The sequence below is a fragment of the Rhinoderma darwinii genome, chromosome 1 (assembly GCF_050947455.1).
Source record: "Rhinoderma darwinii isolate aRhiDar2 chromosome 1, aRhiDar2.hap1, whole genome shotgun sequence".
NCBI lineage: Eukaryota > Metazoa > Chordata > Amphibia > Anura > Rhinodermatidae > Rhinoderma > Rhinoderma darwinii.
Window position 1 is genome coordinate 559298432 of NC_134687.1, and position 15452 is coordinate 559313883.

Here is a 15452-nt window from a genome sequence, read left to right on the forward strand (position 1 = left end):
AAGAACCTCCCTATTTGTAGGTAGATTTAGCTTTAGTGCATATCTATTTATATTTAGTGGTTTAGGTGGCATTAGTGTTGCAGGGTGCTGTCGCCATTTTTTTATATCTGCTGTATATCTGCAGTCATAGGTGTTCTTGCACCTGCGTATTTTGTATCATTTAGTTGGAATGTGCTGTTCAATTTTTGTTGTGTTTATGGGATCCATATATGTGGGGTTAGTGACTGCCTCCACTTGTTGTTCTTGCACTCCTCCCACTCTGCCCTGGGTGATTTTAATCAGTTCAATGCTGGATCCTACCATCCCCAGGTATATATGTAGGCTTAGTCCCAGTTCTGGGTGTATGTGCAGCGTAGGTTCCCACCTTACAGAGGTCGCCTTGTCGTGGCAGGTGGGCTAACACTTTTTGATCAAAATGTGCACTAAGAACCTCCCTATTTGTAGGTAGATTTAGCTTTAGTGCATATCTATTTATATTTAGTGGTTTAGGTGGCATTAGTGTTGCAGGGTGCTGTCGCCATTTTTTTTTTTTTTATATCTGCTATATATATATATATATATATATATATATATATATATATATATGTTGTGAGGGTTTAGCATCAGGAGAGGTTGGTACAGCGGTTTCTTTGTAGCCAGAGACAGGGACACCGTGCATTAAGGCCTCGTTTACACGAACGTATTATACGCGCGTGCGACGCGCGTGCTTTTCACGCGTGTCGTACGGACCTATAATAGTCTATGGGGCTGTTTAGACGATGCGTGTATTTTGCGCTGCGTGAGTGCGTTGCGTAAAACTCACGACATGTTCCATAATCTTGCGTTTTTCACGCAACACGCACCCATTGACTTCAATGGGTGCGTGAAAACAACGCATGCCACACTGACGGTCCTGCGTTGCATGCGCGAAAATCACGCCAGAGCTGTCAAAAGGATGAATGTAAACAGAAAAGCACCACGTGCTTTTCTGTTTACAAACATCCAAACGGAGTGTCAAATTCGAGATGAGCGCCCCGAACTTCACCGGGTTCGGCCAAACTCGTTTTGACCGAAACCGGTAAAAAATGTTCGGGTACGCGACGTCAGGAGACAGTCACTGTCCACGGTGCTGAAAGCGTTAAACTGGTTCAGCACCATGGACAGTGACTTCCGCTCCGAAAATCCATGAACCTGTAAAAAAAAAAAGACGTTCTGACTTACCGATAACTCCGGTCCGACCTCCCGGGATGACAGTTCAGTCCAAATGACAGCTGCAGCCAATCACAGACCAAGCACAGGCTGCAGCCAATCACAGGCTGCAGCGGTCTCATGGACTGCGGCGTCATCCTGGGAGGTGGGGCCGGATGGCAAGAGAGGGACGCGTCACCAAGGCAACGGCCGGGAGACCGGACTGGAGGAAGCAGGCAGTTCATGGTAAGTTTGAATGTCTTTTTTTATTCACAGGTTGGTGTATATTGTGATCGGCATTCACTGTCGAGGGTGCTGAAAGAGTTACTGCCGATCAGTTAGCTCTTTCAGCACCTTGGACAGTGACGGGCCTCGACTACCTCATCTCTATGATGGCGGCTGCGTGAAAATCACGCAGCCGCGCATCATGACACACGGAGCTGTCAAATGCCTTTTGCGCGTTTAAAACGCAACAAGGCTGCGTATACGCAGTGCATACGCCATGCATACGCGCGCAAAACGCAGCGTTTTTTGCGCGCGCAAAACGCATACGCTCGTGTAAATGAGGCCTAAAAGTCATAACAGGGCTTTGCCTGTGTTTTTATTCTTGTCAAAGAAACAGCCTCTTGTACAACAAGGCAAAATACAAAATAAATCCTGCTCGTCTGAGCACTAACTAAACAAGATATTATCTAACTATACCTTAGTAGTCTCCAGTCTGAGTCAGGGGTGAGACTCCCACACACTGTGTCTGCACCTTTTTATACACAGGCTACAGGTGCAGCTAATTGAGCAGCAGCCTTGTCCTACAATAAGAGATGGACTAGGGATTGGGGAACCCGCCCTGCTCTTCTCCAATCCAACTCCAGGCCCTTTTTCCGGCTTTTCCTTAAGCCGAGATTGGAAAGCTAGAGCTTTCTATTGCAAGAACTACTCATTCCCTGGAGCCTAGGATACATATGACAGGATTCTAGGGGAAATGTACCTTCCCTCAATGACTTTACCTGTCACTGTCTCACAATGTATATATATATATAGAACAAAGCAAAGCAAAAGCAGCACCGTTTCTTGCTTGAGAAAGGCCCCATGGAGTTGGGCTGAAACGTTGCATGTGGTGATTAAAGATCCATTTCTTTCACTGATCTTGGAGTGCTGTCCTGTGTATTGGATTTCGATATATATATATATATATATATATATATATATATATATATATATATATAATTTTAATATCAGAGGCGTAGCCAAAGGCTCATGGGCCCTGGTGCAACAGTTCAGATTGGGGCTCCCTCACCTCCACTGCCTCAACGCCACCGCAGGTCCTTATTAACTGATCTTATCCCGTATATAAAAATAATTGTATAAAAATATATAAATATATATTTATTAATTCACTCCTCCCTTTCACGGATGGGCCAGTTCCGGGGCTCAGCCTTGTATAGAATTGATAAAATACACCATTCACATAATGGTACCATATGCTGTTCAAATAATAGCGCCATGCACCGCTTAAAGATTATAAAAATACATCCAGCAAATATCGACATAATACCATGCACAAATAGTATTGCTGAAATAATACCACAACAAATAATAATAATTTTTTCACCAAATATGTAAACAGAACCTGACACACTGAAGGGAGGGGAAACAACTGAAAGAACGGAAAGCTGCTTTCCTAAATGTGGTGTAAGCCAGTCTAAGGCTATGTTCACACCTGTGTTGTAACATTCCATTGTACTACGTCAGAGGAGCAGAACAAGGAAATGCCGGAAGCAAGGGTTCTGTTGCATGACAGACACCACCGGCGGCTGATAGAACCCATTTACTTTAAAACTGTGGTATTTAAATGCTGCGCTATTGTCTCTGGTAATCTCAGCCAGATCTGCGACAGAGGCCCCTAATGGACCCTCCAACACAGATGTGAACGAGTCCTAAAACTGCTATATCTGCCCAAAATATTATATAACATTTATATTTATACTTTTATATATAAACAATATAATATAAAAACACACATACACACACTTCTACATACGTTGTTTAAATAATACTGCCCTATAGACAACATACAGTCATACACACAGACAAAAATGCATATACATAAACAAACACTGGATGACTAACTTACCTGCTAATATGTTGGGGCTGGATATCCTGGCGGCAGGCGCCCATTGAGCCTGGTGAATATAATGTCAGAGGAAGCCTCAGGACGATGAATGAGGGTGGACAAGATATTATGCAAATATCAAACAGCTGACTTCCTCCAGTCGTTGGCCACTAATGTCAATCACTACACTAACAGCCGACACATGGAGGAAGTTGTCTGCTTGGTCCTGAAGTTGCATCGGGTCATAATCCGCTCCACTGTGACCTACTATGGCATCAATATTTAAAGTTTAGGTGCAGGCTTTGCACTTAAAGAGGCTCTGTCACCAGATTTTGCAACCCCTATCTGCTATTGCAGCAGATAGGCGCTGCAATGTAGATTACAGTAACGTTTTTATTTTTAAAAAACGAGCATTTTTGGCCAAGTTATGACCATTTTCGTATTTATGCAAATGAGGCTTGCAAAAGTACAACTGGGCGTGTTGAAAAGTAAAAGTACAACTGGGCGTGTATTATGTGCGTACATCGGGGCGTGTTTACTACTTTTACTAGCTGGGCGTTGTGTATAGAAGTGTCATCCACTTCTCTTCACAACGCCCAGCTTCTGGCAGTGCAGACACAGCCGTGTTCTCCAGAGATCACGCTGTGACGTCACTCACAGGTCCTGCATCGTGTCGGCACCAGAGGCTACAGATGATTCTGCAGCAGCATCGGCGTTTGCAGGTATGTCGATGTAGCTACTTACCTGCAAATGCTGATGCTGCTGCAGAATCAACTGTAGCCTCTGGTGCCGACACGATGCAGGACCTGTGAGTGACGTCACAGATCTGCACTGCCAGAAGCTGGGCGTTCTGAAGAGAAGTGGATGATACTTCTCATCAGAGCGCCCAGCTAGTAAAAGTAGTAAACACGCCCCGATGTACGCACATAATACACGCCCAGTTGTACTTTTACTTTTCAACACGCCCAGTTGTACTTTTGCAAGCCTCATTTGCATAAATACGAAAATGGTCATAACTTGGCCAAAAATGCTCGTTTTTAAAAAATAAAAACGTTACTGTAATCTACATTGCAGCGCCTATCTGCTGCAATAGCAGATAGGGGCTGCAAAATCTGGTGACAGAGCCTCTTTAAACTTTAACTTCTGAGACAGTGTTCACGAGGACAGTCTTCTCTCCTTTGCATTTTGTGTGCCGACAGGTGCACAGAGCAGGATGTGGAGAAGGACACAGAATGTATTATATTTATGTGGCAGGACGCCTGTGGACCCCCTAAGCCCGCTCTGACCCCTATAGCTATGCCACTGATTTATATGGAGGCAATGCAAGAGGATGACACCTCTTAAAGATTCCATGTGTTTAAACTGATTATGTATTATGTTTTAACCTGTTTAAATTAAGCAATAATACAGATGAGGAGTCATTGAATGGGGAACGTTCTCTAGCATTACCAATATTTCAGGGTACAGATGAGTTTTCTCTCGGGGAAAGCCCTCTGATGGTTTAATGGGTATGTTTTGGGCTAAAAGTTACAGCTATAGCGAGACACACAGTATTGCTTTTAGGCCTCATTTACACGAGCGTGTGCGTTTTGCGCGCGCAAAAAACGCTGCGTTTTGCGCGCGCAAAAGGCACTTGGCAGCTCCGTGTGTCATCCGTGTATGATGCGCGGCTGCGTGATTTTCGCGCAGCCGCCATCATAGAGATGAGGCTAGTCGACGTCCGTCACTGTCCAAGGTGCTGAAAGAGCTAACTGATCGGCAGTAACTCTTTCAGCACCCTCGACAGTGAATGCCGAACACAATATACACCAACCTGTGAATAAAAAAAGACTTTCATACTTACCAAGAACTTCCTGCTTCCCCCAGTCCGGGCTCCCGGCCGTTGCCTTGGTGACGCGTCCCTCTCTTGTCATCCGGCCCCACCTCCCAGGATGACGCCGCCGTCCATGAGACCGCTGCAGCCTGTGATTGGCTGCAGCCTGTGCTTGGCCTGTGATTGGCTGCAGCTGTCACTTGGACTTAACTGTCATCCCGGGAGGTCGGACCGGAGTTATCGGTAAGTCAGAACGTCTTTTTTTTTTTACAGGTTCATGGATTTTCGGAGCGGAAGTCACTGTCCATGGTGCTGAACCAGTTTAACGCTTTCAGCACCGTGGACAGTGACTGTCTCCTGACGTCGCGTACCCGAACATTTTTTACCGGTTTCGGTCAAAACGAGTTTGGCCGAACCCGGTGAAGTTCGGTGCGCTCATCTCGAATTTGACACTCCGTTTGGATGTTTGTAAACAGAAAAGCACGTGGTGCTTTTCTGTTTACATTCAGGAGTTTGACAGCTCTTGCGCGAATCACGCAGTTCGCACGGAAGTGCTTCCGTGCGGCATGCGTGGTTTTCACGCACCCATTGACTTCAATGGGTGCGTGAGTGCGCGAAAAACGCACGATTATAGAACATGTCGTGAGTTTTTTTCTGCGCACACGCGCTGAGCGCAATTCACGCATCGTCTAAACTGCCCCATTGACTAATATAGGTGCGTACGACATGCGTGCAAAGCACGCGCGTCGCACGCGCGTATATTACGTTCGTGTAAATGAGGCCTTAGACTGATTACAATGTGTGAGATCAGAATACAGTTACATAGTTACATACTTACATATTTATATAGGTAAAAATATATACAGTTCCATCAAGTTCAACCTTTTTCAATAAATGATACATCATTTATTGCTAGATTAATTATAATCCTCAATGCCACTCATCATTAAATAAGCATTTAGTCCTTTTTTTTTTATTTTTTTAAATGCTGATATAGTAGTTGCAATAAACCCCTTAAGGACACAGCCTGTTTTCGCCTAATGGACCAGGCCATTTTATTGCAACTCTGACATGTGTCACTTTATGTGATAATAACTTTGAAATGCTTTTATTTTTTTCAAGAGATTCTGAGATTGTTTTCTCATGACACAGTGTACTTTAAGTTAGAGGTTAAAATTTGGTCGATACATTCAGTGTTTATTTGTGAAAAATATCAACATTTTTCTAAATTTAAAAGTATCTACCTGTAAAACAGATAGTAATACCACACAAAATAGTTACTAGTTAACATTTCCCATATGTCTACTTTATGTTTGCTTAGTTTTTTTAACATTATTTTATTTTTCTAGGACTTTACGAGGCTTAGAACTTTAGCAGCAATTTCTTCCATTTTCAAGAAAATTTCAAAAGGCTATTTTTTAGGGACCAGTTCAGTTCTGGAGTGACTTTGAGGGCCTTATATATTAGAAAGCCCTATAAAACTCCCCATTTTTAAAACTGCACCCCTCAAAGTATTCGGAACAGCATTTAGAAAGTTTCTTAACCCTTTTGGTGTTTCACAGGAATTAAAGCAAAGTGGAGGGGAAATTTACATATTACATTTTTTTTTGCAGAAAATCTGTTTTAATTAATTTTTTTCTGTAACACAGAAGGTTTTAGCAGAGAAACGCAACTCCATATTTATTCCCCAGATTCTGCAGTTTCTAGAATGAGAAATATCCCACATGTGGCTCTAGTGTGCTACTGGACTGATAAGCAGGCCTCAGAAGCAAAGGAGCACCTTGTGGATTTTGGGACCCCCATTTATTAGAATAAATTTTATGCACCATGTCAGGTTTGAAGAGGTTTTGTGGTCCCAAAATAGTGGAACCCCCCCCCCCCAAAAGACACAATTTGGCAAACTACACCCCTCAAGGAATTTATCAAGGGGTATAGTGATCATTTTAACCCCACAGTTTTTTTTTGCTGATTTGAGTGGAATTAGGATGTAAAGATGAAAATGTAATGATAGGAATAGGGAAACAGACAAGTGAGCCCTAATCTACCCGCCACTCAGTCCCTGCCTACTTGCAACGACCCGCCCTAGGCGACGGGGTACAACTGGGCGACGGTCCCTACACTCAATAGGTGCACGACAGACAAACAGACAAGGGAACAAAGAAGCAAGGGAAATGGGGAAGTTGCCCACGGAACACCGTGAGCAACAAGCGAGGTGAACGAGCCGAGTCAAACCAGGAGATGAGCGAGGTACAAATACGCAGAGCAGAAGAGTGGTCACAAAAGCCAAGGTCAATCACAAGCAGAGGATAAGTAGTTCAAGAAGCTGCAGCAGGGCCAGGAAACCAACAGAGAAGAATCACAAGCAAGGAGGAACAGGAAAGGCAGCTATAAATAGACAGAGGGCGGGAGCTAGCTCCGTCTGGCCAGGCTCTGATAGGCTCTCCCACTCCTAAGCCTGCCATCCTGAGTGGTGGAAGATGGAGTCAGTCTCACAGACATAGAAGAGGGTGCAGACTGATTACCTATGGGCGTTGACACAGAAGCTGTGCCTGGCAGATTCTTTACAGTACCCCCCCTTTTATGAGGGGCCACTGGACCCTTTCTAGGTGGACCTGGTTTATTGGGGAAACGAAGGTGGAACCTCCTGACCCATACCCCAGCGTGAACATCCCGGGTGGGTACCCAAGTCCTCTCCTCAGGCCCGTATCCTCTCCAATGGACCAGGTACTGGAGGGAGCCTTGGACCATCTTGCTGTCCATAATCTTGGCCACCTCGAATTCTACCCCCTCAGGGGTGAGAACAGGGACCGGAGGTTTCCTCGAGGGAGCCAAGGACGGGGAGCAGCGTTTAAGGAGGGAGGCATGAAACACGTCGTGTACTCGAAAAGATGGGGGCAACTCCAGTCGGAAGGAGACAGGATTGAGGACTTCAATGACCTTGTACGGCCCTATAAACCGGGGAGCAAACTTCTTGGACGGGACTTTAAGGTGCAAATTTTTTGATGATAGCCACACCAGATCCCCGACCATAAACAAGGGGTTAGCAGAACGTCTTCTATCTGCCTGAGTTTTTTGTATGCTCTGGGACGTCTCTAGGTTCTTCTGAACCTGGGCCCAGACTGTGCACAGTTCCCGATGAACGACCTCTACCTCGGGATTGTTGGAACTACCAGGTGAAACGGAGGAGAACCGTGGATTAAACCCAAAATTACAGAAAAAGGGGGAGACCCCTGACGAGTTACTGACCCGGTTATTAAGGGAAAATTCGGCGAGGGGAATGAATGAGACCCAATCATATTGACAGTCAGAGATAAAACACCTTAAATATTGTTCTAGAGACTGATTAGTCCTCTCAGTTTGGCCATTAGTTTCAGGATGGAAGGCAGAGGAGAAGGACAGATCAATCTCCAACTTTTTACAGAAGGCTCTCCAAAACAATGAAACAAATTGTACCCCTCTGTCAGAAACAATATTGACAGGGACCCCATGGAGACGCAGGATGTGTTTGACAAACAAGGTAGCTAACGTCTTAGCATTGGGTAGTTTCTTGAGGGGCACAAAGTGGCACATCTTACTGAAGCGGTCAATTACAACCCACACCACCGACTTGCCTTGAGATGGAGGCAAATCGGTGATAAAATCCATCGAGATATGGGTCCAAGGTCTCTGGGGAATGGGCAAAGAACGTAGTAAGCCCGCTGGTCGGGACCTGGGAGTCTTGGACCTAGCACAAACTTCACAAGCGGCGACATAGGCCTTAACGTCTTTAGGCAACCCAGGCCACCAATAGTTTCTGGCAATGAGGTGCTTGGTACCCAGGATGCCGGGGTGACCAGATAGTGCGGAGTCATGATTTTCCCTGAGTACCCTTAGCCGGAATTGCAGGGGAACAAACAGCTTGTTCTCAGGAAGGTTCCCGGGAGCTGAACCTTGATCAGCCGCAATTTCGGAGACTAAGTCAGAATCAACAGAGGAAATTATTATACCTGGAGGCAAAACACATGCAGGATCTTCCTCCGAAGGAGGGCTGGCCATGAAGCTACGCGACAGTGCATCAGCCTTAATATTTTTAGACCCTGCCCTATAGGTGACCAAAAAGTTGAATCTGGTAAAAAATAACGCCCATCGAGCTTGTCTCGGGTTTAGCCTCCGGGCAGATTCTAGGAAAACCAGATTCTTGTGGTCGGTAAGGACCGTTACCTGGTGCCTAGCCCCCTCCAGGAAGTGGCGCCACTCTTCAAATGCCCATTTAATGGCTAAGAGTTCGCGGTTGCCAATATCATAGTTACTCTCAGTGGGAGAAAACTTCCTGGAGAAGTAGGCACAGGGACGGATATGGGTGAGGGACCTGGCACCCTGGGACAAGACAGCCCCCACTCCCACCTCGGATGCGTCAACCTCCACGATAAATGGCTCCATTTGGTTGGGCTGAACCAACACCGGGGCCGAGATAAAGCACTTCTTAAGGACCTCAAAAGCCTGGACAGCCTCAGGAGGCCAGTGGAGGAGATCAGCACCTTTGCGAGTGATATCCGTAAGAGGCTTAGCGATGACCGAGAAGTTAGCAATAAATCTCCTGTAATAATTAGCGAACCCCAGGAAGCACTGTAACGCCTTCAGGGAGGCAGGTTGGACCCATTCCGCCACAGCCTGGACCTTGGGGGGGGCCATGCGGAATTCATGAGGAGTGAGGATTTGACCCAAAAATGGTATCTCCTGCACCCCAAACACACATTTTTCAGTTTTCGCAAACAGTTTGTTTTCCCGAAGGACCTGGAGCACCTTCCTGACATGCTCAATGTGGGAGGATCAGTCCTTGGAAAACACAAGTATGTCATCAAGGTACACTACAAGAAATACCACAGGTAGTCTCTTAAAATCTCATTTATGAAATTCTGGAAGACCGCGGGAGCATTACACAATCCAAAGGGCATGACGAGGTATTCGAAATGACCTTCGGGCGTGTTAAACGCAGTCTTCCACTCACCCCCTCTTTGATGCGGATAAGGTTATAGGCCCCCCGTAGATCAAACTTAGAGAACCATTGGGCCCCCTGAACCTGTTTAAAGAGATCAGGAATCAAAGGAAGGGGATACTGGTTCCTTAAAGTGACCTTATTCAAGTTTCGGTAGTCAATGCATGGCCTAAGACCACCATCCTTCTTCCCTACGAAGAAGAAGCCAGCACCTACCGGAGAAGTAGAGGGGTGAATGTAACCCTTGGCCAGGCATTTCTGGATATACTCTCTCATGGCTTCACGTTCGGGACAAGAGAGATTAAATATCCTACCCTTAGGGAGCTTAGCTCCTGGTACCAAATCGATTGTGCAATCGTATTCTCTATGAGGGGGTAACACTTCGGAGGCCTCCTTAGAGAAAACATCAGGGAAGTCCTGAACAAACTCAGGTAGCGTGTTCACCTCCTCAGGGGGAGAAATAGAATTAACAGAGAAACATGACGTCAAGCATTCATTACCCCATTTGGTAAGATCCCCAGTATTCCAGTCAAACGTGGGATTATGCAACTGCAACCAGGGAAGGCCTAAAACCAAATCGGACGATAATCCCTGCATCAACAGTACAGATCACTGCTCCAAATGCATGGAGCCAACAAGGAGTTCAAAAACAGGGGTATGCTGTGTAAAATAACCATTCGCAAGAGGAGTGGAGTCGATACCCACTACCGGGACAGGTTTAGGCAAATCAATCAAAGGCATAGCTAGAGACATAGCAAATTCCACAGATATGATATTAGCAGAAGACCCTGAATCCACGAAGGCACTGCCGGTAGCAGACCTACCACCAAAAGAGACCTGAAAGGGAAGCAAGATTTTATTACGTTTCATATTTACGGGAAATACCTGTGCGCCCAAGTGACCTCCCCGATGATCACTTAGGCGCGGAAGTTTTCCGGCTGCTTTTTCTTACGCCTAGGACAGTTGTTCACTTCATGCTTGTTATCCCCACAGTAGAAGCAGAGACCATTCTTCCTGCGGAAGTCTCTACGTTGTTGGGGGGACACGGAGGCCCCGAGTTGCATAGGTACCTCCGAGTCTTCCGTGGAAGAACGAAGCAACGGAACCTCGGGAGGCATCATGGGGGAGTCAGAGGAGAAAACACAAAAACGTTCAAGTCGTCGTTCCCTGAGACGTCGGTCAAGTCGTACCGCTAAAGCCATAACCTGGTCTAGGGAGTCAGAAGAGGGATAGCTAACTAACAGGTCTTTCAGGGCGTTCGACAGACCCAACCTAAACTGGCACCTTAAGGCAGGGTCATTCCACCGAGAAGCTACGCACCACTTCCTAAAGTCAGAACAGTACTCCTCAACAGGTCTCTTACCCTGACGTAAGGTCACCAGCTGACTCTCGGCAAAGGCAGTCTTGTCAGTCTCGTCATAAATGAGTCCGAGAGCAGAAAAGAAAAGATCAACGGAGGAAAGTTCCGGGGCGTCAGGAGCCAAGGAGAAGGCCCATTCTTGGGGCCCTTCCTGGAGCCGGGATATAATTATACCCACCCGCTGGCTCTCAGAACCTGAGGAGTGGGGCTTTAAGCGAAAATAGAGCCTACAACTCTCCCGAAAGGAGAAAAAAGTCTTCCGGTCCCCTGAGAACCAGTCAGGCAACTTGAGGTGGGGTTCAAGAGGTGAGTTGAGGGGCACTACCATGGTAGCATCAGGCTGGTTGACCCTCTGAGCCAGGGCCTGGACCTGTAGGGAGAGGCCCTGCATTTGCTGAGCCAGGGTCTCAAGGGGGTCCATAGTAGTGTCAGGGACCAGAGTAGACTAGGTATATGGGCTTGTGATTATGTAATGTCGGGGTAGGGAAACAGACAAGTGAGCCCTAATCTACCCGCCACTCGGTCCCTGCCTACTTGCAACGACCCGCCCTAGTCGATGGGGTACAACTGGGCGACGGTCCCTACACTCAATAGGTGCACGACAGACAAACAGACAAGGGAACAAAGAAGCAAGGGAAATGGGGAAGTTGCCCACGGAAAACCGTGAGCAACAAGCGAGGTGAACGAGTCGAGTCAAACCAGGAGATGAGAGAGGTACAAATACGCAGAGCAGAAGAGTGGTCAGAAAAGCCAAGGTCAATCACAAGCAGAGGATAAGTAGTTCAAGAAGCTGCAGCAGGGCCAGGAAACCAACAGAGAAGAATCACAAGCAAGGAGGAACAGGAAAGGCAGGTATAAACAGACAGAGGGCGGGAGCTAGCTTCGTCTGGCCAGGCTCTGATAGGCTCTCCCACTCCTAAGCCTGCCATCCTGAGTGGTGGAAGATGGAGTCAGTCTCACAGACATAGAAGCAGGTGCAGACTGATTACCTATGGGCGTTGACACAGAAGCTGTGCCTGGCAGATCCTTTACAGAAAATCTAAATTTTTTCCTATAAAATGTAAAAATCTTTATTTACAAGGCATAAAGAAGAAAAAGCACACCAACATTTGAAAAGCAATTTCTCCCGATTACGGAAATACCACATATATGGTCATAAACTGAAATACCCCATATGTGGCTTTTGAAGCTCAAATTTTGTGGAATGGTTTGCGGCATAATGTCACATTTGCAAAGCCCCTGCGGGACCAAAACAGTGGAAACCACCCAAAAGTGACCATTTGGGAAACAACACCCCAGAAGGAATTTATCAAGGGGTATAGTCAGCATTTTGACCCCACAGTTTTTTTTTGCTGAATTTAGTAGAATTATGTTGTGAAATTGAAAATAGTATTTTTTCGGATAAAACAAGGAAAAAAAGGAGAAAAAGCACCCCAAGATTTGAAAAGCAATTTCTCCAGATTACAGAAATACCCCATATGTGGTAATAAACTGTTGTTTGGGCACACGGCAGGGCACAAAAGGAAGGAAGCACCTTTTGGCATTCGGAGCTCGAGTTTTGCTAGAATGGTATTCGGGTGCCAAGTTGCATTTGCAAAGCCCCTGAGAGACCAAAACAGTGGAAACCCCCCAAAAGTGACCTCATTAGGGAAACTAAAGCCCTCAAGGAATTTATCCATGTATAGTAAGCATTTAGACCCCACAGGTTTTTTGTGGAATGTAGTGGAATTAGGCCGAGAAAATGAATATCAACATTTTTTCCACTAAAATGTTGATATTTTTTATTTCTACAAGGGTTTCTCTGGATGGGGCCTAATAGGCTAGCATACGTGGCAGACCAGCAGACCAGCGTACGTGCTAGGCCTCCAGGTGCCATAGTAACGATGGGCATCCTCACGATCACATAGTGTCGATGCCGATCGCTACAAACCACTAAGATGCCGTGATCACTTTTGATCACGGCATTTAAGGGGTTAATGGAAGGGAAGGGACTAGCTACATTCCCTGCCATTACAGCATGGTGTCCGCTGTAACATACAGCTGACACCGGCGGCTAATGTCGCAGGCTCAGCTTCTGATCCTGCACCATCTTTCTTTTTCGCCCGAAAGCCTTTTAGGTCCAGCCTCCTGGTGGGACCTAGCAGGCTTCCATACTTGGCAGACAGGGGGCCATTGTTAGGCCTCCGGTCTGTCAGAACGGCCATCGGAATTGCGGGGTTCCGATCTGCTAGAAAACACCATAGATGAGGTGCTCTGGTCCTGGCCTTGCCCCAGGGTGTCAGCTGCAGTATGCAGCCGACAGCCGCCGGCGATAATGCGGGCCCAGCTTCTGAATACGCATCTGCAACACAACGTACCAGTACGTTGTGTTGCGCTAAGTCCTTAACAACAGCAATGTAGTAGTACGTTAGATGTCGTTAAGGGGTTAATACCTCTTGGGGTAGGGTATTATATAGTTTTCATACCTTAACTGTAAAGAACCTGTCAGTGGGTCCGGGAATAATGAATATGACACAGCGTGACAGAGGGTGGTATGAATCTACTTTGTCACCAAGGAATTTGACGTAAGGCTTAACCGAGGAGCGGAGTCTAAGGGGATCCCTTGTATTCACCCTTTAACTCCTATACATGGATCTGTACTTCAATGCAGGGGAATCCTATGTCGCTACCCCCAGAGTAGTTTCCTTTAGTTACAGCCAACATAAACAGGCATATTACAAAATCAATAGACAATATGCATAATCGGCATTGCAAAGATCAGGGCAGGCAACAGACGGGAACTCACGGTTAGTCGAGCAAAGGTCTAGGCAGATGGCAAAGGTTCATCACGAGTCTCTGAGCAAGAGGTCAGAGCAGATGGCAGGCAAGGATAGTCAAAAGGTACAGGCAGAGGTCAATCACAAGAAATCCAACAACATAAAGGCGGAGTATCACTATAGGAAAATGGAGATAATGATCCAGCGCAGAGGCAAAGATTAAGTTTAAAAGGAAACTTGGTTCCAATTTTATTCCAAGAAAATGCTTTAAAAGAGATATGTCCCAGGTACAAGGATGGTTGATAATATTAGCCGATCACTATACTAGCTAGGAAGAATCGAATTGCTCAAGCAAGGTGTACAGGATAAAGAATACTAGGAGCAGAAGGAGAGCGTCGGCGGCTTGGTAGGCCGCCAGAAGCAGAACTAAGGGGTGAGGAGTGGCGCTGGCCAGAAGCCAGAAGACCCAGGACTTTGTTAATATATGGCACCGTAAATGTATATGTCATATTATGATTTTTTTAAATTAATATTATTATTAGTATAACTTTTATTCTACTATTATTAATGCTTTAAGGATGTGATCTATTTTGGGCCTCCAGACTTGAGTGATTGTTTTTTATTTTTTATTGATGCTTTTCAAGAACAATAGCTGTTTTTATTTTTTTTTGACAAAGTTGTATGATTAATTTTTTGTGGGACGAGTTGTAGTTTTTGTGGATTTATTGGTACCATTTTGGGGTACATATAATTTATTGGTTAACTTTCATTAACAATTTTTTGGGGAAATGCGTTTTTACTTTACGCCATGCATAGAGGGGTATAAATAATATGTTATTATTATAGTTTTTTTTTTATGTTTTACTACTTTTGCTGAGTAAAAACATGGTTTGCCACATTCAGAGACCCACAACTTTTTTATTTTATAATCAACGTTACATTATGAGGGTTTGTTTTTTACGGTATAAATAATGTGTGTTTTTTTTACGGGTTGTTGCGATTGCGGTGGGACTATATATATATATATATATATATATATATATATATATATATATATTTATATATTGCAAACAATCAGTGGGTAAAGTAGTTGATGGCAGATGAATATGTAAGAAGGTCACTCCATACTCCATGCCTGGTGTTGTCTACCTGAACCTGGAGTCCAGGTGTGTCCAGAGAGACTAATAAAGAAGACTGCCAGAGAGCAGTGGGGAGTGTGAGGTGTTGCAGAAAGACCAGACTGTGAGTGCAAAGCCGAGTTTACCAGGGTG